This window comes from Sarcophilus harrisii, chromosome 2, assembly GCF_902635505.1.
Source record: "Sarcophilus harrisii chromosome 2, mSarHar1.11, whole genome shotgun sequence".
In the NCBI taxonomy this organism is placed as follows: domain Eukaryota; kingdom Metazoa; phylum Chordata; class Mammalia; order Dasyuromorphia; family Dasyuridae; genus Sarcophilus; species Sarcophilus harrisii.
Window position 1 is genome coordinate 661,751,632 of NC_045427.1, and position 23,272 is coordinate 661,774,903.

The 23,272-nt window shown below is 37.5% G+C and overlaps 1 long non-coding RNA gene across 1 annotated transcript; it reads right to left on the reverse strand.

The window, feature by feature from the left end:
* Positions 1–861: 861 nt before the first annotated feature.
* Positions 862–21,519, reverse strand: LOC116422023. The gene is made up of 3 exons (XR_004232624.1): positions 21,405–21,519; positions 2,935–3,133; positions 862–1,248 (listed from the first exon to the last, which is right to left on the reverse strand). It is a non-coding gene; the product is annotated as an uncharacterized LOC116422023 (long non-coding RNA).
* Positions 21,520–23,272: the final 1,753 nt, after the last annotated feature.

The window sequence follows — 23,272 nt, forward strand, 5'->3', positions numbered from 1 at the left end:
GCGGATATCACATCAGGGAGGGGATGCCATAGCATGCAAGTATGAGATGGTAAGTGGTGGATAGAGTTCCAGGCAAGGAGTCAGGAAGACCTGAGCTCAAATCTAATCCCAGACACTTATTAGTGGTATGGTCCTGGGCAAGTCACTTAATCCTGTTTGCCTCAGTTTCCTCATCTGTTAAATGAGCTGGAGAAGGAAATATTATAACTTCCTTCCCCCCCAATGAGATCACAGAGTTAGATGGATCAACAACAATCTAAAAGAAAATACCTAGGAAATTCTGATGAAAAATAACAAAGAACAACCACCGAGGGCCCATATAGTCTTTTGCAGAGGTAAAAGGACAATTTCCTCTGGGAGGATCAGTTGTCCATCTCTCTTCCTTTTTACTGCTTTGACTATTGCAATGAGCATGGACATGAAGTGAGAGAAACACAAAGACTTGTATGTTATGTGCTTCCCATGTTCCCAAGAATGTCCCTTTTGTTCATTCCACCTGTTTTTATATTCATTTAATTGTTCACCAGGCAAGTGATAAATTCCATTCCTTAACAGTTTTGAACTCTCAGTGAAATGCACCCTGCCATGGTTTTTATTAATCATCTGATCACTCAGATCAGTCCTTTAACTTTTCTGGGTCTCATAAACCACATAAGGCAGTTGGTCTGGAGGATGCTTAAGGTTCCTTCCTGCTCCAAAGTCTGTCATCTACGAAACTTATCTTTTCAGATACGCGGATTGACCAAACATTTTCCTGCATCTCTTCCTTTCATAGAGTATATGTTTCAATATCAATATATATAGACACGCATAGACATATTTAAGTATACATGCATATATATGTATACAAAAGGGGAGAGAGATTGCACGCAGAGATTGTGTACGTATATCAGAAAGATTGGTCAGTCTTCTCTTAGCTTCTCTTGTAGCTAAGCAGTGGGGAACAATGGGCACAAACATAAAGGATTTTGAGAATTTTAGCATGGATTACCTCAGTATATCTACCAATGAGATACTGTAGAGAATAACCACAATGAATGAAAAGATCTAGGAGAATTTCACAAGTGACAAAATCCAAGAAAGACCCGATGCAGAGTCAGTGATCCATCTGGGAGCTCAGATGGCGGAGAGCTTAGGTTATCTTGATCTCCAGAAATGTCCATGAAGGTCCAAAGAAAGATGACTCTTAATACTTTTAGCTGTTCTGGCTTCCAAGGTATCTCTATGCATGGGGACAGCTAGAAAAAACTGAAAAAGAGCAGACATTTCATAAAAAAGGATGTTGAAATTTTCCTGATTGGTTTTCAACCTCCATTTTTATAGGCAGGCAGGAGCCCATCAGTAGCTTTCTTTGTGTCAATTGGGAAGTTTTCCACCTGCTAGGCAATAGAATGGGGTGTTAGACAAGAGAATGTTTGACTAGGGGTGAGGAAACACACTGCTAAAGAAAAATTAGATCTGAAAAACCAGAGGATCTGTGCATGTGTCTTTGTGTCTTTTCCAGACTAATGGGTCAACTTTACATGGTAGATAATCTTATTTAGTGTGCCTTGTACTATTTATTGTAAATATTGCTTGGGATATCTATATTATGAACTCTTTTCGACTTAATTTCAAAACTGTTCCAAAATACCCAATGGCTATTTTAAAATTACAGATGTAATAGTTGGGGAGTCTGTCTGGACACATGAGATATGTTGGGCAAATGAAAATTATTCTTAAAGAGAGGAGGGCTGACTTTCTCATGACAACTGGAATTCTTTTTCATGAATTCTTGATGATCAAAATGAGTTTTTACTAAATAAGATTATAAAATATTTACATTTCTATCCATGACAAATCTGGAGCACTGTGCCTTCTTTAAAATGTTTTGCTTTTCCATTCGAGTGAGTTCGGAGACTTCTTGTTTAAATCCTTAATCAAAAGGCACAATGATGCAAAGCCTCTATAGCTGGAATTTCCTTTCTTTTCAAACAAGCAAAGGGGAGTAATTATAAAATTGCCTTTTATAATTGCTTACTTGACATGAGAGGAGCTCCTGGTGAACTTTGTAAAGTGGGCCAAGAAGATAAGGGTTCAAGTCCCATTTCAGATCCTTGGGGCACATATGACCTCAGGCAAATCCTTCCCCTCACAATGCTCTAGGATTCTAGGTTCAAAAGCTGAAAGATGCTGAGAGAAAATTGGCTCAACTGCATTGGTAAAGAAAGTTCCCTCATCTGGGAGTTCTCTCAATCAATGAAATCTCAGGGATAATGTCTCTGTATTCTTTTTCTTGATCATATACACATACATTTATTCACGCAAGCGGTCATTGGATCACTTTCATTGTCATTAACTAGATATTTATTTTATCATAATTCTAATGTTGAGGGTTTTTACAAATAAAATATTCAAAATTACTCCCATGGAGAGTTAAAATATTGAATTAAAATGATCCACCAAGTTGGAACACTCTCCTTGAAAGGGAATATTCCCCCCATAAGAATATCGATTGGCCACCTCCCTCTGTGACTCATTAGAGTCCTTTTCAAAATAAGCATAAGCATCATAGCCACCCGAAGCAGATTCTCTTGTCCCCCCACTAGAACCAAGTGTACAAATATTCCCAGCCTTCCCTTGCACCTGCCACTTGCCACCTAAGGGTCTAGATCAGCTATCATTCTATTCCATAGACTTTGGCAGCCTAGCCTGGGAGGAGGCCATTAGGAATAGCACTGTTCCCAGGAAGCTCTTTGATCCAGTGCCTTGATCATCAGGGAAAGGGAAGGAATAGAAAGCAGAGGCATAAGAAGGGAAGGAAATAGAAAGGAAAAGGAAGGGTCTTGATTCATCCTTGCATCCTCTTGAAACAAGAGCAAAATATAGACGCCAGACAAGATTTTGTTAATTGATCTGAATTCTGTGAAGAAATACGTTTTGACTTATGAATACCTGATTTCCTAAAGAAGTTGTAGAGTCCAACTCTTCATCCCCCATTCTTACTCCTCACCGGGAATTTGACACTTGGCTGTTCAAAATGTGTAACTTGATTCTTTGCATTGTTTTCAAGGCTTTGGGACTTCACTTAAGTTTCTGTGCTTGCAGGTCAAAATGACCACTTAAGGGATCTTTCATTTTTCATTCCTACCACCTGTTGGACAAGGAGGTGAAGGTATTGTTATCACTGATATTCCTGAAGGATATGCAACACAAATCTGGAAAGTAAGCTTGGGGCTAACCTTATGGGTGTATTTTTTAATTAATTAGTTTTGTAGGAAAAACTTGAGAATATTTGAAATTGGATGAGCCTTTTAATGCCATTATGCAAAAAACATCGAGGTCATGAAAATGTTCCTTTGTGAGGGACTTCCCACATTTTCCCAATGTGGGGATTGAAGTTGTCCAACCTTCAAAAAACAAACTGAGGCAGAGCTCTGAGCCAAAGGCACTTTATGAAAGGGTCAGTAATTCCTTCTAATGAAGTAGACCTCGGATCTTCCTTATGATCTGAGATGCTCCTACTAGGACTTTGTATTTATAGACTTTGACATCCACATTTGCAAAAGAGGCATGGCAAAATACAGAATATTATTGGGTGATAGACCTTGCTCTTGAGAGCCAAAAAAAAAATGACATATCAGCAGGGGGTCATAGGTTGGGTGAAGCATGAGATATCTCCACTGACTAAGTGGCCATAAGACGGATGGACTTTTTCCTTAAGTTAGGCTGGAAGAAGTGATTAAAGCTATAGAACATGTGGAGAGGGGGATTTTCCATATCATACTATCACTCATACTGGTTTGGCCATGGAATTTAAATGAAACAGGATGGAGATTATCAGGGGCAGCATTCTTGTGATTGTGCAAGTGAGCTCCGTAACTGGTAAATAAGTAATGGGCATTACATTAAAGTTTGAAGCTTACCATAGAGCCCTTCTGGTAGAATTTATATTCCTATGTGACTTACACAAAATACAGATTAATGCATTGCTTATTTATTATTATTATTAGGTGATTGCTTATTTATTACTAGATAATTATGTTAAACTAATTGCTAACAATCATTAGCCCCTGTGAAATCATAACGAACTGACATTGATTAAAGTCTGAGTAGAAGTCCTCACTAAATCATGTTCTTTCACCAAGTCAGCTCTCGTAATATTTTCTCAACACAACAAACACTGAATTGAACAAACTCTACAGTCAAGATCGTCTACATGTTTCCCAGTCCTTCCATTTCTAGAGAGTCTGCTACCCTGGGCACCCTCTACTGCTCAAGAGTCAGTCATTTGGAAGGCTTTTTCCTCTGAAGGGGCACATCTATGCATACATACATTCATACACGATTGTTTGCCAGTCCTTTGAGTTGAGAAGATAACCTAGCCCTTTCCCTTTGGGAGCTGAAACTAAAAAGATAATTGAGATTTTTTTTTTTTTTTTTTTTTTTGGCTGAGGCAATTGGAGTCAAATGACTTGCCCAGGGTCACACAGCTGGGAAGTGTTAAGTGTCTGAGGCTAGATTTGAACTCAGGTCCTCCTGACTTCAGGGCTGGTGCTCTATTCACTGTGCAACTTAGCTACCCTGATGATTGAGGTTTGATTAAAGCTAGAAACTAGTACCTGTTTTAAGACTAGGTTTCTTAAAAAAAAAAAAAAATACTGCAAGTACCTCTGACAAAGGCCTGATTTTTCAAATATATTAAGGAGCCAAATTTGTAAGAATACAAATCATTCCCCAATTGACAAATGGTCAAAGGATATGCATGAGCAGTTTTCAAACAAAGAAACCAAAAGTCTTACACATTATTTATAGCAGCAATTTGTGGTGGCTAAGAATTGGAATCAAAGTTGGGGGATGGCAACGAATTGTGACATGATTTAATGGAATATTATTGTGCTGTAAAAAGTGACAAGCAGGTGTATTTTGGAAAAAATCCCAAATAACTTAGATGAACTAACTGATAAAGATAGAAGTGAGCAGAACTGGGAGAATACTGCTCGTAATAACAGCAATGTTGTATGATGAAGAAGAACCAGATGACTGAGCCATTCTCAGCAATGCAATGATCCAAGACAATCTCAAAGGACTTATATTAAAAAATAGTATCCATCTCCAGAGAAAGAACTGGTGTTGTCTGACTATATATACACACACATATATGCATTTATCTATATCTATGTATGTATGTATGCATGTATGTATCTATATCTTAATTCTTTCTCTGGATGGATACAGATAGCATTCCTTCCTTCAGAGGATTTTTGGACTTAATTTAGGTATTTATAACAGCCAAAATGAGCTGTTCACTCAAGGTTGTTCTTAAAACAGTATTGATGTTACTTTCTATAATGTTCTCTTGATTCTGCTCATTTTGCTCTCCATTATTTTGTGCAAATCTTTCCATGTTTTTCTAAAATCATCAAGCTCATCATTTCTTATATCAGAGTAGTATTTCATCATGAACATATGCCACAACTTTAATTGATTGACATCTCCTCAATTTCTAATTCTTTGTCACCACTAAGAAAGATGCTAGACATTTTTGAACACATAGGTTTTTTTTTCCTTCTGTTTCCTCTAATCATCTTGGAAAACAGATCTAATGGTGATAGTATTGGAATAAAGGGTATAGACAGCTTAATAACATTTTGGGCATAATTCCAAATCATTCTATAAAATAGTTTGGTCAGCTCACAGATCCACCAACAATGAATCAGTGTCCCAATTTTCCCCCATCCCCTTCATTATTTGTTGCTTTCCTTTCAACTATTTTAGCCAATCTCATAACTGTAAAATATTTCAAGTTTGTTTTAATTTGTATTTCTCTAATTATTAATGATTTAGAACATTTTTCATATGCCTATAAATTATTTTGATTCCTTCATCAAAAAACTGCCTCTTCATAGCTTTTCAGCATTCCTTAATTGGGGAACAATCCATCTTTTTAAAGATTTGACATAGTTCTTAATATATTTGAGGCATGATATATTTATCTGAGAAACTGTCTGTAAAAGTCCCCCTCTCTCTCACACACTTTTCTACTTTCCTTCTGATCTTGGCTACATTGGTTTTATTCATCTAAAACCATTTAAATTTAATGTTACAAAATTATTCATTTTATACATTATACTGTTCTCTGTATCTTGTTTGTTCATAAATTATTCACTTATTCACAAGTCTAATAGGCAATATGTTCCATATTCTTCAATTTTTTTGCAATATCTTTCATGTCTAGGTCATGTACCCATTTTGACTTGGGTAAATGGTGTAAGACATTGGTCTATGTTTAATTTCTTTCAGACTGCTTTTCCATTTCCCCCACAACTTTTACTAAATAATGAATTCTTGACCTGAAAGGTTACATCTTTACACATATCAAACACTAGATTACTATATTCATTTGCTGCTGTAAATTGTATGTCTATTCTGTCCCACTGAAGTACTTTTCTATTTCTTTGCATGTACCAGGCAGTTTTGATAATCATTGCCTTATAATATGTTTTAAGATCTAGTCTTGCTAAAATTCCTTCCTTTACATTAAAAAAAAATAGTTCCAAATGAATTTTGTTTATTTTTTCTAATTTAGTAATATTTATACCCATATCTATCTTTCTATACCTATATCTATATATTAGTAATTAAGCTGGAATGGCATTGTATATATAGATCAACTTAGGTGAAATTATTGTTTGTATTAAAATGGCTCTACCTACCCATTAAGAATGAATGTTTATCCATTTATTTAAATCTGACTTTATCTATACAAAATTTAAAAAAATAATTTTGTTCACATAGTTCCTGGGTTTGTTTTGGCAGTTATACTTCACAGGTATTTTATATTGTCTAGCGTTGTTTTATTTTATTTTTTTGCTGAGGCAATTGGGGTTAAATGACTTGTCCAGGATCACCAGCTAGGAGGTGTTAAGTGTTTGAGGTCAAATTTGAACTCAGATCCTCCTGACTTCAGGGCTGGTGCTCTATTCCAGTGCACCATCTAGCTGCCCCTACAGTTATTTTAAATAGGGTATCTCTAGTTATCTCTCCCAGTAAATTCTTGTTGGTGATTTATACAGGAATGTTGATCATTATGTAAGATCTCCAATATAACATTAAATAATATTAGTGACAGTGGACATCCTTGTTTCATATCTAATCTCACTGAGAAGTCTTCTAGCTTATTCCTATTACAAAAATGGTGTTAGGTAAATATTTCTTAACAATTTAAGGGAAAAAAATCCATTTGTATCTAATCTTTTAAGTGTTTTTAATAGAAATTAGTGTTGTACTTTATCAAATGCTTTTTCTGCATCTATTGAAATAATCATATGATTTTTGTTACTTTTATTATTGTTATAGTTGGATATGTTAATGGTTTTCTTTATGCTAAATCATCCCTGCGTTCGTGGTATGAATCATTTGGTCATGGTGTGCAATCTTTGTAATATATTGTAATCTTTAAGTAGTATTTTATTTAGAATTTTTGCATCTATATTCATTAATTAAATTGGTTTATAATTTTCTTTCTCTGTTTTTACTTTTACTTGTTTACATCAATGTTACATTTGTTTCATAAAAGAAGTTTGGTAGAACTCCTTCTTTGCCAATTATTCAAAATAATTTATTTAATGTTGGACTAAATTGTTCTTTTAAAAATTTTTAATTTTCTCCAGTTATATGTAGAACAATTTTAAAATATTTGTTTTTAGAATTTTGAGTTCCAGATTCTCCCCCTTCCTTCTCATCTCCCTTCTTTGAGAAGGTCCGTGTGAACTTCTGCAAAGCATTTCCATAAAAGTCATGTTGCAAAAGAAAATGTAGATCTCTTCCCTTTCCCCTCCAAAAAACCCTCAGGAAAAAAAAGAAAATTAAAAAAAATGTACGCTTCAGTCTATATTCTGACACAATCAATTTTTTCCTCTGGGTATAGCACTTTCCATCATATGTCCTTCCGAATCGTCTTCAATTATTGTATTCCTGAGAACAGCAAAATTATTCACAGCTGATCATCCCACAAGTTTGCTATCACTTTATACACAGTACATTTCACTTTGCTTGAGCTCATGGAGAACTTTCCAGGTTTTTCTGATCGCATTCTGCTCATCATTTCTTGTAGAATAATAATATCCTTCATAATCCCATACTATAGTTTATTCAGCCATTCCCCAATTGATGGGTATCCTCTCAATTTCCCATTCTCTGCCCTGAGAAAAGAGCTGTTATACATATAGATTCTTTCCCTTAAAAAAACAAAATTCTTTTGGGATTCATGCCTAGTAGGGGTATTGTTAGGTCAAAGGATATGTATGATTTTATAACCCTTTGGGCATAGATTACATCTTTTGATCATTTATCAGTTGGGGAATGGCTTTTTTAATATATAAATTTGATTCAATTCCCTATATATTTGATAAATGAGGCCTTCATCAGATGAACTTGCTTCAAAATTCTTTTCATATTTACTATTGCTAATTGTATTTTTCCACTGTTTATTCTATTCTCTCTTTCCTTTCATCCTGTCCCTCCTCAAAAGCGTTTTGCTTCCGACCAGCTCTTCCCCCAGTTTGCTCTATGTTCTAATACCCTCACTCCTTTCTTATATCCCCTTCCTCTCCTACTTTCTTGCAGGGTAAGATAGATCTCTATATCTACATTTATTGTGTATGTTATTCCTTCTTTGAGTCAATTCTGATGAGAGTAAAATTCACTCACTTTCCCTCCCTTCCCCCTATTTCCTTCCATTGTAAAAGTTTTTTCTTGTCTTTTTTATGCTAAATGATTGTCAACATTCCACCTCTCCATTTCACTTCTTCCCATTACATTCTTCTCTCATTCTTTGATTTGATTTGATTTTTTAGATATTATCGCTTTATTTTTGACTCACACCTGTGCCCTCTGTCTATATATATTTTCAACTGCCATAATAATAATAAAGCTTTTATGAATTAAAAGTACCATTTTCCCACGTAGATATGTAAACAGAAAGGCCCTTATGATATTCCTTTCTTGATTACTTCTTTATGCTTCTCCTGAGTCCTGTATTTGAAAATCAAGTTTTCTATTCAGCTCTGCTCTTTTTATCACAAATGCTTGAAAATCCTCTATTTATTTATTATCCACTTTCTCCTGAAGGATTAAACCCAGTTTTGCTGGATGGGTGATTCTCGGTTGTATCCAAGCTCCATTGCTCTCTGGAATATCATATTCCAGACCCTCTGCTCCTTTAATGTTGTTAAGGACCAGGTCTGGGTGAAGGGGCAGGTCAGTTCTTTGAGAGTGTCCACAGCTGTGAATCATAACATCTGAAGGAGTTGCAAAGCAGCTGACACAGGTGTTTCGGACTGGGAATGAGATAAACTGGAGGCAGAGGGAAGAGGAGAGAGGTCAGAGAACAGCAACGGCCTCTCAGTCTCCTTGTATCATCATCAATCATCATCATCATCATCATCATCATCAATCATCATCATCATCATCATCATCATCAATCATCCTCCTCCTCCTCCTCTCACATGAAGAGATCCATTCTACAGGTCTGAGTTAGATCTCCATCAGCTACTGACAGGTGACTCCCATATCATAATAGATGTAGAAGCTGAAAAATCTTGTGTTATCCGGACTATAGCTCCATATTGATAGATTTTTTTTTCTGGATGTTTTCAAAAGTTTCTCCTTGACTTGGGAATTTGGTATTTGGTATTTGGTATAGTGTTTCTGGGAATTTTCATCTTGGAATCTCTTTCAGCTGGTGATTGGTGAATTCTTTCATTTCTATCTTACCTTCTGGTTCTAGAATATCAGGACAGTTTTTTCTTGATAATTTCTTGAGAGATGATATCCAGATTCCTTTTTCTGATAGAGTTGGGTAAGCAAACCAATACTCTTAAGATGATCTCTCCTAGATCTGTTTTCCAGGTCAGTTGTTTTTCAACAAGCTATTTCACATTTTTTTCTACCTTTTAATTATTTTGGATTTTTAAATTTTCTCATTATTGATTTCTTATATAGTCATTAGCTTCTATTTGCTCAATTCTAATTTTTAAGGAATTATTTTCCTCAGCGACCTTTTGTAATTCCTTTCCCATTTGGCTATTTTTTTTTTTTTTTAGGGAATTCTCATTAGCTTTTGTATTTCCCTTTGCATCACTCTCTTCCCAATTTTTCCTCTCTCACTTGATTTTAAAAATTGTTTTTGAGCTCTTTCTGAGATCAATTCTTATTTTTCTTGGAGGCCGTGGGTGTAGGAGCTTTGACAGTTTTGACTTTGTTATCTTCTGAGTGTGTATTTTAATCTTCCTCATCACCATATTAGCTTTCTACGGTCAGAATTTGTTTCTGTTGTTTACTCATCTCCCTAGTCAGTTACTTGGCTTTTAGCCCTTTGTTAAAATAGGGCTCTGTTTCCAGGGTGAAGGGTAAAGAGCCCTAAACTTCAGGGGTTTTGTGTAGCTGTTTTCAGAGATCCTTCTAGGGAATACTGTGAGCCAGCATTGCTCCTCTACCTTCTTCCCAGAATCCTTGTCCAAAAGCAAACTTTTTAAACTGAAAGATTTAATGTGAAGGTTTTTCCCACCAGAGAATTTCTTTTCTTATTGTAAGCTGGATTGATTTTGTTCATATAAAAGTTTGTTAATGTAATGTAGCTAAAAATTTTTTTTTTCATTTGTTAACTTCTCCCTCTTGCTATTGACCTGGCCCTCCTACTATTAATTTTCTCCCAACCCTATCTTTGAGGATTTTGTAAAAGTTTATTATGTTAAGGTATCTTTGGTGCCATTCTAATCCTAGTTATTGCCTAAATGATTTCTGTTTTTTTCCTTCAGTTATTTTTTTTTTTTTTTTAAACAATGGGGATTTCCCTTCTCCATGCATTTCAGTTCCTATGGATTCTAGGTTTACTTGCTTCTAAGATACTGGTTATTCTAATTAGTTCATTGACTTGCCTCCAGGGGGCTGGCCCTTATTTTAAAACTACTATCAAATGATTTTAATGATATAGTTTGCTTTATGATATGGTCTGAAATGCAGTAATGTTGGATTTCTTTAACTCCTTTTATTTTTGGTCTTTTCCCCTGATTTTTTGAACTTTTATTCCTTATCCATCTTATCTTTGGTCTTTTCTCAGTCTCCATAGCTATTTGTTGCTGTACCATTTTTTATAGAATCTATATGTGGGAAAGGAATTCTATTCTTTGTTTTCCCACTTTTATGATTTTGTTCTCCTAAATGCTCCTCTTCTCATTCTTTTATATTGAGTCACAGTCTATCTTCCTCTCAGTCAACCTGGGTGTCCTCTGGCATTCTGCCTCATATAATTTTCTCTCTGCATTGTTTCTGGAGGACTCTTATCAGCTTTATTTTCTTGAATGATTAGTTCTCTAAAAGATTCTACCTCAATATATGTTTGGGAGTCAATCTCCTGAGTTCCATATCCAATCAGTCTTGTATTCATTAAGAATTTCAGACTCGGCATGTCCAAGTTGGAAAACATTGTCTTCTCAAACCTCATATTCATTCCCAACTTTTCATTCTCCCTTACATCCTATATCTTATCACTCAGCATATCTTATCTCTTCTACCTCTGACATCTTTACTACCTACTCCTTTCTTTCTAATCATGTGAACACTACTACTTACTTTTTCTTAAAATTTCTATAATAATTTATTTTTTTCAGTTCTACATAAAGATAGTTTTCAAAAACCATTTTTGTAAAATTTTGAGTTCCAATTTTTTTCTTTCCCTCTCATATCTCTCTTCCCCAAGATAGCAAGCAATCTAATATAGATTATTCATAGAAAATCATTTAAAACATATATCCATATTAGTCACATTGGGAAAGGAAAATCAGAACAAAAGGGGAAAAAAAACAGCAGGAAAGAAAGAGCAAAAATATATATATATATATTATGCTTCAATGTGCATTCAGTCTTCATAGTTCTCTCTCTGGATGTAGATGGCATTTTCCATCCCAAGATTATTGGAATTTTTTTTTGGATCATGGTATTGCTGAGAATAACTAAGTCTATCATAATAGATCATCATGTAATCTTGCTGGTTATTATGTACAAGGTTCTCCTGGTTCTGCTCACTTCACTCGGCATCAGTTCATGTAAGTCTTTCTAGGCTTTTCTGCAATCAGTCATCATTTCTTAGAGAACAATAATATTCCATTATATTCATATACCATAATTTATTCGGCTATTTCTCAATCAATGTGCATCCACTCAATTTCTAATTCCTTGCCACTACAAAAAGAAGTGCTCCAACCTTTTTTTGCACGTTACCCTTCCCTCCCCCCCTCCTTTTATGAACTTTTTGGGATACAGACCCAGGAGAGACATTGTTGGATCAAAGGGTGTGTACAATTTTATAGCCCTTTGGGCACAGTTCCAGATTTCTCTGCAGAATGGCTAGATCAATTCACACTTAGTTGGGGTCTTTATTGCTTTTGCCTAGACTATTAAGAAACAATCTAAAATGTTCTGCCTCCCTTCCAAAGAAAGATAATGTTTTGATATTAGAAATAATATTTTAAATAATATAAAAATGGAAAAATAGAAAAAATATTATTATAAAAAGGGGAAGAAGAAAAAGAGAACTAAAACCAGTCCAGTACAATGGAAAGGTCTGAATATATTCAGTGCTCCATTACCTTTCTCACTCCCCATGAAACTCCTCCCCATATGTCAATTATGCTTGTTCTTGCAATTTTGCAAAAAAAAAAAAAAAAAAGGCTCTGAGTTACAGAGATTAGAAAATAGATTTAAACATGTCACTAGAATTTCCCTTATAAATATGGGCAATTATGCTATTGATGTCTGTGCAATATTTTTTTACAGTGTTTATTCTCTACAAGGTCTGTAGCCTGAATGAGATTAAGCTGATGCTTTTTTTTTCTTGCTTTGACTAAAGCCCTGAATTCTCTGGAAGCTGGACTAGTGTGCATGTTGTCTTAACTCAGATTCTGCCTTGGGAATGGTATTGAAGGATAGAATTGTTTCTGTCAAAAATCTTTTCTGCCTGATAGGAGAATCATTAATCATCAACACAGAAGTAGAGCGTAGTCTCAGTTTAATGATTTAGAAAACAAAACAAAACAGTTGATTTTTAATTTCCTTTGGAGCTATAATTGATCTTTCTATCATTTCTAAAGGAAGAAAAAGTTCTTTAAATCCCTACAAGGGAAATAAGCAGTTGTCAAAATTCAAATTTATAAGTGCTCTAAATAGAGAGGTACACCTATATATTACTGGTGGGGTGGCAGAATCGCTTTAGAGAGAAATGTGGCGCTATCCTGGTCAAGTTACCAAATTTTCCATTTACCAGCCTATGTCTTCAACATCCCTTTATTGAGAAATATGCCAAATGGATGGTATGTAAAAGGGGGGGAAATGACATTTTCAATTGTATTTAAAGTAGTAGCATTTTGTATATTATATATTTAATTTATATTTAATATAATATCAAAATAGTATAAAACAGTAAAATAATTTTTAAAAGTTTATATTAAAAATAGTATGAAAGAGTAAAACATAATTTAAAAAAGTATATATTTTAAAAAAACACCAAAATATTAAAAGTACTTAATGAGGGAGACTCTGAACAAATTCTAAATAATCAGCATAAAGGCATAATATACAAATCAAAATCAGTATAAGCAATAGAGAGAAATATCAAAACATCTCCCTGAATTAATGCAAGCAGAGGAAATCGCACACACACACACATACACACACACACACATACACACACACACACACACACACATACATACACACTCAATATGGGTGTAGAAATATATTTTACCCTGCAGGAAAGTAGAAGGGGAAAGGGATACAAGAAAAGGGAGGGTGAAAACCATACCAAGAAAACACATATCCTTGAACGTAAAGGGGGATGGGATGATCATATCAAATAGGGGCAGCAAGGGGATGTCGAGTTCAAATCTGATCTCAGATACTGGCTCAGGTGACTGGACACTTTTCCGTTTCCTCATCATAGCAATGGCATCTATCTTGCAGGCTTGTAAGGACCAGATTTGAACCTGAGCTCCTGTACCATCCAGCTGCCCTAATTTTGCTATCATTATGTGGGAGATAGATGGCTCCCAATGATTTCAAACCGTTGCATCTCACTTGGAGACAAATGATTTCCCTCAGTTAGCTCCACTGCCCTGCTTATTGGGCTATTTCCTTAGCTGGTGAAAAGCAAACTGACAACCTAGAACTGACAAACTTGGAGGAAGAAACCATCCCTAGGAGTGACCTGTCCCAACATCCTGGCGCCATAAACACGGATGCTGTCCACCAGATGGAATCCACCTCTGAGCCATGGGGACTGGAGCCAGTTGGCAGGCTAGAAATAGGAGCGCTTAATTGTAAATGTGGGACATGGGCCCTCGGGTGGGGAGGGGGGGAGCCAGCTTTAGTGGAGGCAAACTCACTGCTCATAACTCTGGCTTTGCAGGGAGCCATAGCCTGACAAGGAAGGGGGACCGTCCGGGAGAAATCTGATTTACACAGTACCTCTTGACCAGAGCACAGGGATGTGTCTGAACTTGTCTGCCACGGGTCGAGCTCCGTGTGGGTCAAAGCAACACAATTAATGTGCGATTCTGCCAGAGCATGAGAGCATCCAGAGGGTGAGAGCAAAGGCCCGTTGTTATGCTGGGGTCCAGCTTGCTTGCCGGGCCTTCGCTAAAACAATGTGTCTCCTAACATCTTCACAGCACTCAGAGCAAACCGACATATCAGAGGTCACATGGCTTGTTTATGGAGTGAGCTAACTTAATTTTTAGCCCTAAAAGAAAGAGAAATAATGAGAACATTTAGGATCGATTCTTTGGTGATTGTCCTCCCTTCTTGAGAAGTAACAAAACGACATCATGGCGTTGAAGTCGAGGTGCAATGTGTTCAGCTGGGGCTGATCAGACCAGTATGAGCTCAGAAGGTTCTGCCTCAGTTGGGCACAAATAAGCCATACGAATGTTGGGAGGGGATATGGCTCCACACTGTACATCTCACACTTCTTTTTGAGCTACTGCATCTCTGCTCTGCTCAAAGAGCCTAGGACCTTCTTTGATAGGAGCACACCGTGCTGGGGGGCCTATGCTTGAAACGGATCCAAAGTTCTTCAGGGAGACCTTGAGAGTGTCCTTGTATTACTTCTTCTGACTTCCATGTGGGCTCCTGTCCATAAAATAGTCTTGGGCAAACATACATTTGGCATTCAAGCAGCATGGCCAATCCATGGAAGTGTAGTAGAGTTTGAGTGCTTGGAAGCCCAGCTCAAGAACTTTATCTTGCCAGGGGGTCTTCAGATTCTTTCCAAAACAGTTCAAATGGAAGTGGTTTGGTTTCCTGTCCAGGTTTCCCAGGCACATAACAATGAGGTAGATCTTCAGTTGAGAGTAAACCATAATTTTGGGAAGGTAGAAAGAAGGTCAAGTTCACAATCATTTCTAATACTCTGTTAAATGTGTCCATGAAGAATGGGTTAAAATTATTTAACATTGTCCATCTAGATGGTTTGTAATTTCTGAATTTCAAAGCTTGATTGTAAACAAATTTCTCCTCTTCCTTCTCCTTTTTCTCTTTCATATTTCTTGCTTTCTTATGGACTCCATGACTTCTATTTAGTCCATTCTAATTTTGATTTTGTTTCTTGGGGGATACTTTTTACTTGTTTCCTGGTTGGTAATTATCTTTGTAATTCTTTCTTCTATTTTTCATTTCCCTCTTGGTTTTTTTTTTTTCCTTTCCAGCTCTCATTTAATTCTTAAAATGATTTTAGTTCATTATAAAATCTTTTGTTCAACCTTTTCCAGAAATGGTGATTTTTCTGTTTGTGTCTTGAGCAATCATATTATCACCATAATAGAACTATATGATGGAATTTTTTATATTTGTGCAGTCTTTCAACATACTTGCTAATTTTTTTTGGTGGGGGGGGTCATGCTGTGTGCACTTGTAGGAAAAATTCTGGGCTGCTTTTGACCTCAGGTATTTTTGCTGCTTTTGTGGAAATACAGTTTTGAGATTGTCTGGAACCTCAGGGACAACTCAAGTGAAAAAGCTGCAAACATTTAGGGATCCCTAAGTAGTCTTATACAAAGCATAGCATAAACTCTATCCTCCTGCTCTGAGTTTTATAAGTTGTTACTTGAGTTTAGATGTCTGCAACACCCCCGTTGGCTTTCCCCAGTTTGGAGTTCCAGTACAGAATTCATCATGGGAGCAACATGTGCACTGATGGTGTTGTAGTGCCTTCCTGCGAGGGGCGATTGTCATGAGCCTGTTGCTCACTCCTTTTGGAGACATACAAGCTTATTTAGGAGATTATTTTTGATTGCAAAACTCATGGAAGCTTCATGGTGCTCCCCATCCCTGCTGCTACTCCACAAAAATGTGTTTCCAGCTTGAACTTTGAGAAACTGGCCTTTATTTACCAGCCTTGTTCCACTCGGTCTGTGATTTAGATGTCCTCCTCTCCTAGCAAGAGCTTTTCATCTTCCAGGTCTGCTGGGTTTCATGTATTTGCTCACGTTCCACATAAAAATGGTACAGAGTGAGAGAAATTGTCTTTGTAGAAACTTTTGTCCATTTGTGTGTGTCTGTGTGTCTGTGTGTCTGTGTTTTGATTGCCCAGGATGACCTCTGCCCACTGCAGTGAGCAGGCCAGGGGTGAGTGAAGCTGACAATTTTCAGGGAAGCTTTTCCAGTCCCTTCCCCATGTCAGGAAGTGGACACTGGTCCTTAAGAAGGCTTCCTAGGTGCCCAAGGGCTGCTGAATCCCACTCCTCCTTCCAGGGAGAAGACAGCCCTGGGCCACGTGTATAGGACTGTGACTGCAGCCACCAGTGCACCTGCTTCTGCTGATTATCACCTGCCTGTGGTCCCTAGCCTTGGAGGTGGGTAAAAAGGAAAATGGTGACTTCTGATTCATGCATAAATGGAGCTGTGTCCTTGGAGTCTGACTTCATCTAACCCTAAAAATGCACTTGAGGCCCCTCCCTCTTCCAGAGGCAAAGTAGTCCAGGTCAGGATGACTGGCGGCAGCCCAGGATGCGATAGACCAGCCAAGGTATAACTGAGTGCTAAGCGCTCCAGTACCTGCTCCAGCCCCTCCAGAGACTGGCTCGATAGTACTTACAAGTCAGAGTTTGAAGGAACTGATCGACCCGGCTTGCTGGAAAGGCAGCATTCTGGCTGAGAGGTGGAGTCGTTAAAGGCCCAGAGGTGGAAAACACAGGTCATGAACAGCGAATTAGGAACTTAGCCCAAAATAATTAGACGTAATGAAGTAAGGGGAGGAAAAGTGAGCATCATCAGAACTGAAACTTTCAAAGTTTTGGGTGTAAGGGATGATGAGATTTGAGGTGTAGATGTTAACAAAAAAGAAGTTCGGAAAGGCTCTGGACCTGGCAAGATGACTGACTTTGTGGACCTGAGGATTTCAGAATACTCCTGTGGGCTCTTGGTGATCACAGCTTCCCTTTTCTACACATTCACATGTTTCTTGATATCTTTTGGAATCAGCATGATTTGAATTTCTAGAAGCTCCTTCAAAAAAAATCAAGTTCTCTTTGGGTAAATGTGCTCATAGGCAGATATTCTAGCAATTTCGGGGGAATTCTTCAAGACAGTGGTTCTGCCATTACATCAGCCCAGTCTCTGTACCTTCAGAGATCCTACATCATCTTCCGTTCACATCAAGGAAATGCACCCCTGTTGCCTATTCAAGATTCAGGGACTTCCATTGTATGATTCCAAAGCCCTAAGTCTGGACTAATCTGGTTGTAGACACTTAGTACCCACAGGTGACTTGACCCCAATTTGCTTCCATTTCCTCACTAGTAAAATGGAGATGACGATAGCACCGTCTCTGTGGGGTTATCCTGAAGACCAAGCCTAGCATAGCACCTGGCACAGAGCAGGTAGTAAAGCGTTCCCTTCCCTTTCTTTTCTTCCTTCAGTCCACATGATGTGCACCTTGCCTCAGCTGTTTTTTCCCAAATGCCTCCCGAATGCACCTATGCACTTCTCCAGGCATACAATCCTGCACTTCCTCCAAGGGCAGATTTTAGATGGGGAGGAAAAATGAGCAGAATGTACAATAAATGAACTTGACAGAGTTTTTGCTTTAAGAAGAATGACAATAATGAGAAGAATAAGAACAAAAAGAGGAGGAGGAGGAAGAACGAGAGGAAGAAAAGAAGGATCAACAAGAAGAGGAAGAGAAGGAAAAAGAGAAGGAGGAAGAACCAGAGAAAAAGGAGGAGGAAGAAGAGGAAGAGAAGGAATAGGAACAAGAAGGGGAGAAGAAACAACTAGATGAGGAAAAGGAGGAACAAGAGGAAAGATGCAGAAAGTAAGATAAAGGCTGGTGAATCTTACTGTCATATGCCCCAGCAGTTGTGCTCTGAGCAATCATGGATTCAGTGGACATGGGAAGCTACTAATACCTATATTTGCAGTCTTCTAAAGCAGCTGAAATGTCTAAAAGATAGCAAAGACACTAGGACTGGCAACAGAGTCAATTTAGAATTGATAATTAGGCGTCTGTATCTAGCATTGGGGGAAATTTACACTCATTAACAATTTTAATGACCAGCTGCGGAAGAGAAGATGGCAAATGTCTGCTGAAAATTGATCACAGGCAGAACCTGGAGAACGTTGTACACAGTGACAGCAACAATGGGCGATGATCAATTATGAGAGACTTAGCTCTTCTCAGCAAGGGAGTGATCCAATCCAATCCCAAAGGACTCCCGATGGGAAATGCTACCTGCATCCAGAGAAAGAACCTGGAGGCTGAAACATCCTCGTTTCACTTTGGGGGGGGGGGTGTTCTTTTTTCATGCTTTTCTTTTTGTTTCCTTCCTTCTTTCACAATATGCCTAATGTGGAAATATGTTTAACATGTATACATGCATATACATGTATAACCTATATCACATTACTTGCCTTCTTGGGAGGGGGCAGAGGAGGAAAGAAAGGAGAAAAAATTGAAACTGAAAATCATATAAATATGAATGTTGCAAACTATCCTTACATGTAATTGGAAAAAAATGAGAGAGAAACAGAGAGAGAGAAATGGGGGGAGGGGGGAGACAAAGACAGAGACAAAAGAGAAAGACAGAGAGAGACAAGAGAAGGGGGGGGGGGAGAGACAAAGAGAAACAGAGACAGAGACAAAGGGAGGAGAGAGAGACAGAGAGAGAGAGGGGAGAGACAGAGACAAAGTGGGGGAGAGAGGGGGGAAAAGAGGGAGGGAGGGAGAAGGAAAGAGGGAGACAGAGAGAAATTGATTATAGAGGACAAGTTCTGGGAAGGATCTTTGGAGGTCACCTTGTTCAACCCAGTTATCATTTTGGAAAGCAAGAAAATGAGCCCCAGAAGGGTTCCACCCCTTTCCAGCTATCTCCGGGGAAGATTTCGGGGTTCCTGCCGCTTTGTACACCCTCTGGATCCTACACCACCCAGACTGTGCCAACATGTCGCTCAGCCTCCCAATGCAATCAGGGGCTGCTCTTGTCCTTTACTCCAAGATGTCTGCAATTCTGTGTTTTTCTCACTGAAGGATTCTTCCTCCTAGTGGCAATAAATGAGGTGCACTGCCCGTTTGTGGGACAGCAGTGACATCTGCAGGGAGCACTGCGTAAGATTTCTTTCTTTCTTTCTTTTTCTTTTCTTTTCTTTTCTTTTTTTTTTTTTTTTTTTTTTTCTGCTACATACTGGGAATGAAATGAGCACTAAATAAAATGGTTTCCCTCAGTTTGGCTCGACCTATTTATCTAGTCACTGTCTTGCTTTTTCTTTGTCCTAGAGTCCTCTTGATTTCCAGTGCTTCTCAGGTGCTCCTATTGTTCTTAGGTGGGTTCTGGGGCATTAGAAAGAGTTCTGGACATAGGTTTCAATCCTGGTTCTCCCATTTTGGTCAGTTTGCCTATTGAAAACCTGAAGGAGTAACAAGAAAGACATCCATGTTCTGAAATGGCAAGTCCTAACGTAAGGGCAAGGGCAAATAGGTAGGCCCCTGTAGTTGTGTGCAGGAGCATGCGATTATGCATTTTTAGCAAGCATTTTTAGAAATGGTCTGAGATATTTTAAAGTGCCATCCACAATTTGGGATCAAATCTTCTGTTTATGTCTAAAAATAAAACTTCTCATTCACAAACATATACATGCACACTTTTAATGTATAAGCTTTTCTACTTTGTTGGACACCCAGGATTTACTCTTTAATTCAGTAACATGGGTATTTTGTTTCTTTCCCTTTCTTCACAAGATCTGAAGAAGCAATAAAGTCAAAAACATCACTGAAACCTAAACTTGACCTCCTTAGTCCTATCTAATGGGTAATAGTCGATTGTGCAGAGATGCCCCAAGGAGGTATACAATCACAACCCAGAAATCTGAGCTGAAGAGAGAAAATAATTATTTTAATACTCTGTTGTAGTAAATAGCATAATTGATATAAAAAGTTATTGAAGGAAATGAATTGTTCAATTTTTTTTTCTTGGAAATATTCTTACCTTTATCTTTTTCTTCAATTAAAAAAAAATTTTTATTTAAAGTTTTGAGTTCCAAATGCTATTCCCCTTCCCTCCCTTTTCTCCTTTTTCCGAGATAGTGAGCAATAAGATAGAGTTATATCTGTGTAATCATGTAAAACAAAGGATACGATTTTTTTTTTTAATTCCTCACTTTCTTCACTTCATGTAAAAGAGTGACCTTCATTGTAATAGAGAAATCTCGGTCAAAGCCAGCCTTTTAGATTCACATACTCTTAGAAAGGTTTTGTATTAATTCTTTACCTTAGAGGAGTGATTATTTCCCAATTGTGGCTATTTCTTCCCTTTCTTCTTTCCATCTACCTATTTTTATTTTGTTTTGTTTTTAGTAAGAAAAGAAAACTTTAGAGATGGAACTGGTCTATATTGGAGCCAAATAATAAAATGATTTATCAAATATCATCATATCTTCACCACATAAAACCATCTGAGAACAGAGTATTTCCTGAAAGGATTAAAGATGTGGGAGCACATGCTTCCTCTCATGTATGAGTAGCTCTTCTCTTCTCCTGTGATACTATGGAAGTCAACTTGCTTATTCCTACTTTCCTAGCACTTCCTTTTCCTTATTAATTGATTACATAGATTCTGAGAAAGAGAAGAAGCCTTTAGAGGCTGCTACTCTTACCTCCCATGGAATATAAAACCAAACCAACCAAACCATTGTTCCCAACATCTTTTAGAAAGATCCAACTACTACCAAAAAATAGCTGCTGATAGGAAGGAAGCCAGTGCCTTGGAATATCGCCCATTCTGTCATTGGATGGAATTAACTTTTAGAGGTTTCTGTTTCATTGGAAACATTAACCCATTGATCCTTTTCCCATCCTCTAGCGCTAAACAGAAACTTACCTTAGTCTTCCCCCCCATGACATTTTCCTAATGGTTACAAGTAACTCTGGTCTTGATTTGGGTCTTCAGAATTTCAGCTTAACTGTAATCATCTTTCTCCTGGCCAGCCTCAACTAAATCAATTGTTATTCCAACATTTTGAGATGTCTTGGACTCAGTATTCTGTCATAATATGTGCTTGTGATCTCTTTGTTTTAGGGCATCAACAACTCTGAAGAGTATTCATTCTATCCCTTCATTGATGAAGGGAACAAACTGGTGAGTTACAGTTTAAAATTTATTTTAGTCTTTTTATTGTTACAAGACATTTCAATAGATAGAACTCAATGTTCCAACTCAAAGTGAAAACAACATAGGTCTCAGACAATCTACTATGAGTAAATATATGCTTATATAAATATATGCTTCTTTAAAGAGCAAAAACGTTCTTGATAGGATGCTACAGTACTGTGAACCAAAGAAAATAAAATTTTGTAAGTCTCAGCCCAGCCCTTCTTGGATTTCAAAGCACATGGTCACATTGTTCTTTCAAGGAATAAATGGTAGAAAACTTCTTTTTAACCCTGGGTTTGGTTTTACATTGATCTGTTATTTGGATATCCAGTCTGCTCTTTTCCAAGGGGGTAAGATGTAATTTAAAGTGGGACTGGAGGAATTAGTCTTCATATGTGTGTGTGAGTATGTGCACATGTGTATGTGTGTGCACATGTGTGTGAGTTTTTCAAAGTTTGAAACACATGGAAATGTTGACTTATTGACTTTCATTTCCAAAGGCTGAATTGAGAGTAAACCATAATTTTGAGAAGGTAGAAAGAAGGTCAAGTTCACAATCATTTCTAATACTCTGTTAAATGTGTCCATGAAGAATGGGTTAAAATTATTTAACATTGTCCATCTAGATGGTTTGTAATTTCTGAATTTCAAAGCTTGATTGTAAACAAATTTCTCCTCTTCCTTCTCCTTTTTCTCTTTCATATTTCTTGCTTTCTTATGGACTCCATGGCTTCTATTTAGTCCATTCTAATTTTGATTTTGTTTCTTGGGGGATACTTTTTACTTGTTTCCTGGTTGGTAATTATCTTTGTAATTCTTTCTTCTATTTTTCATTTCCCTCTTGGTTTTTTTTTTTTTTTTTTCCTTTCCAGCTCTCATTTAATTCTTAAAATGATTTTAGTTCATTATAAAATCTTTTTTTCAGCCTTTTTCCAGAAATGGTGATTTTTCTGTGTTTGTGTCTTGAGCAATCATATCTCCATAATAGAACTATATGATGGAATTTTTTATGTTTGTGCAGTCTTTCAACGTACTTGCTAATTTTAGATAGTTTTTTTTTTGGGGGGGGGGTCATGCTGTGTGCACTTGTAGAAAAAATTCTGGGCTGCTTTTGTCCTCGGGTATTTTTGCTGCAGGGACAGCTCAAGTTAAAGAGCTGCAAACATTTAGGGATCCCTAAGTAGTCTTATACAAAGCATGGCATAAACTCTATCCTCCTGCTCTGAGTTTTACAAGTCCTTACTTGAGTTTAGTTGTCTGCAACACCCCTGTTGGCTTTCCCCAGTTTGGAGTTCCAGTAGACATCTGTGGGCTTAGACCTTTCCAGGCCAGCTGGGAACTCTACAGGCTCCTCTTTTGTTCTGGTTATTCCACCAGGAATTTCCGTCTGGTTTGGAGGTTGGAGCTGAGACCTCGTTGTGCTTCCGATCTTAGGGTCATTCCCCTCCCAATATCACTTGTTTCTGAAATAACTGCTCATTATGCAGCCAAGAGCTTTCCACACCGTTCCCTCTTTCACCAGTCCTGGATCTGTGACCCGAGCTGGAGAGGGAAGGTCACCGCTGCCAGCTGGCACCTTTGTACCCAATCTGAAG